At 43.2% G+C, this 2,500-nt stretch overlaps 1 protein-coding gene across 1 annotated transcript in view; it reads right to left on the reverse strand.

Annotated features, from left to right (window-relative positions):
• Positions 1 to 2,500, reverse strand: part of LOC308175193 (general transcription factor 3C polypeptide 1-like) — a gene marked incomplete at both ends in the record, with an annotated part of 35,714 nt that overhangs the window by 27,662 nt on the left and 5,552 nt on the right. The window lies entirely within an intron of this gene.

Genomic DNA, 2,500 nt, shown 5'->3' on the forward strand with positions numbered 1-2,500 from the left:
ACCCAAGAAAGCCACTGGCTTATTTCAATTGGGGTCCTTGATTGGTAAGGAGCTGGTTTACATAAATAAAGGCTATGTACACAATCCACTGTACTATACTGCACAGATAGTCAACTAGGGTTGTCATATTGCACAAAAGTATTTTTTCACGTTATTTAAAGTGTCACAGTTTGCAGGCTTGAAATGTACATGTTTGTGCCTCAGCACTAGCTGCCATACAATCCGTCCAGACTGTCCTGGGCCCAGAACTTAGGCCTTTGCTGTGTTCAGGGCCTTGACGGCCCTGTGGTAGAAGCAGTTCTTCAGTCTGTTTGTCTTAGCGGCCGGGGTCCTGTACCTCCTTTTCGAGGGCAGCCTGATAAAGTGTCCCTGGAGATCTTGGAGGCCTTCCTGAGACAGCGTGTGTTGTACAGCTCTTCCAGAGAGGGGAGGGGGGCGCCGGTGATCTTCTGTGCTGTTCTCACGACTCTCTGTAGCGCGTTTCTCTCCGCTGTTGTGCAGCTGTAGAACCAGTTGCAGATGCCGTAGGTGAGGATGCTCTCCACTGCGCCGCGGTAGAAGGCCACCAGTATCTCCTGCTTGCTGTGTTCCTTCCTGAGGACTCTCAGGATGTATAGCCGCTGTTGTGCCCTCTTGATGGTGCCTTTTGTGTTGTCCTTCCAGGCCAGGTCATCCCGCATGTGATGTGATGTACACCCAGACACGGTGTCGCTATAATAAAAAATGGCAACGCCCGGTTATACTGCGTTTCTAGAGCCATGGCGTGTCATAATGATGGTATTAAGAGGTGGAGTAATTCAGGTAGGACTGTGTAAGACACCACTGAAGGCCTAGGTGTGAAATGCACCGCCCGCCACTGGTCACTACCCAGGGGTGTGTGTGTATGTGTGTGTGTGTGTGTGTGTGTGTGTGTGTGTGTGTGTGTGCAGGGCTTAAAGTGGGAAAAAATCCTGTGCCTGAAACTTTTTCTTGGGGAGGGGGGTCACAGTTTGAGATATTGGGAGAGCGGGTACAGAAGACAGCTTCTTGTCTCAATGTTTAAATGCATTAATACTATTTTATAGTCAATACAAAATATATGTCTCAATGTTAAAATGCATTAATACTTTAAATTAATGTGCAACAATACTATGTGCAATATGACAACCCTTGTGTACATAAGGTTCAGATATAGGAAAAGTTAGGATATTTATAGCATAGCATAGAGTACAGCACAGTGTTTTATTGTATAGTATAGTAGTATAGTAGATAGTGTACATAGCCTTTATTTATGTAAACCAGCTCTTTTCCCTTTTTTATTTTACCCTTGGCCCTCGTGTTTTTAGTCTTTTTCCAAGCACCAGGGGAGCCCCCCCTCCTAAATTTCGTTGTTTGGTACCTGTACTATATTAATGACAATAAAGACCATTCATTCATTCATAATACTGTTTTATACTCAATACAAAATAAAATTATATATTTAGATGTCTTTAAAAGGCCAAACTGATTGCATCACCTATTAAGCCACTATCACTATAACAATACAGAATAAAATATATACATGTCTTTAAAAGAACAAACTGATTACTTATTAAGCCACTATCACTTATATTCTCCTTCTTGGCACCACGTCCCATAAGGCTTCCCGTCACTACTCAGGGTTTTTCCTGGCTCAAAATGAGGCGGAGGTGGTACCAGTGGTGTTTGACATCGGGGGGGACCCATGAAGCGGGGCTGTCTGGGGGTCCTTAAACATCAAACACTTAATTTCTTGCATTCTGGTGAATTGATATGCACCAATTTGTGCCCTTTCTCCATCAATTTATGGTGGAAATTTCATTATATATGTAAAGGAAAACACAATATTCAGGCACCAGATGACCATTCAAAATATAATGTAATATAATGCAATATAAGGCTCTCAGGCATTCTGTACTTTCAAATATGTATTCTCCTTGAGCAGTCAACATCAACTATCAGCTATTTCGCTAGCAAACACGAAAGCTAACTTATTTGTGAAACAGCGCCCTTGCCACCACGTCGGCACAATGCCGCAATTACAGTTAGAAATGAAGCTTGTAGAAAATACGACCGTCAGTTTGTCGAGAGCTGGAGGCGGCTATGACGGAGGCGGCCGCCTCATAGTTCTCTATGCAGGAAAAACCCTGCTACTCTCCTCTATCCATGCCCAGCGCCATTTATTCCTTATTCCTCGTTCTAGTATAGCTGTGTCTTCGCCAGGTTTAAGAAACTTGGCTTCCATTTTAATAGACTCTTACTAAAGTTAGCGAGATAGCGGGCTGCTAAAAGCGAACGTCTCTACAAGCTAACATTACACTCATTCAAACTTCTTAAGGCCCGCCCCACTACTCTGCCTCCGATTGGCTAGAAGTCGTTGGTTGGCTTGAGCAATGTGATACCATTGGTAGGCGGAACTGTCTCTTTGCTGAAGATGACTCTTTAAATTACGATGTAAAGAAATAGCATGTGATTTAAAAAAAATTTTTTATCAAAATTCCCC

Source organism: Nansenia antarctica, assembly GCF_963989245.1.
Source record: "Nansenia antarctica genome assembly, contig: SCAFFOLD_290, whole genome shotgun sequence".
Lineage (NCBI taxonomy): Eukaryota > Metazoa > Chordata > Actinopteri > Argentiniformes > Microstomatidae > Nansenia > Nansenia antarctica.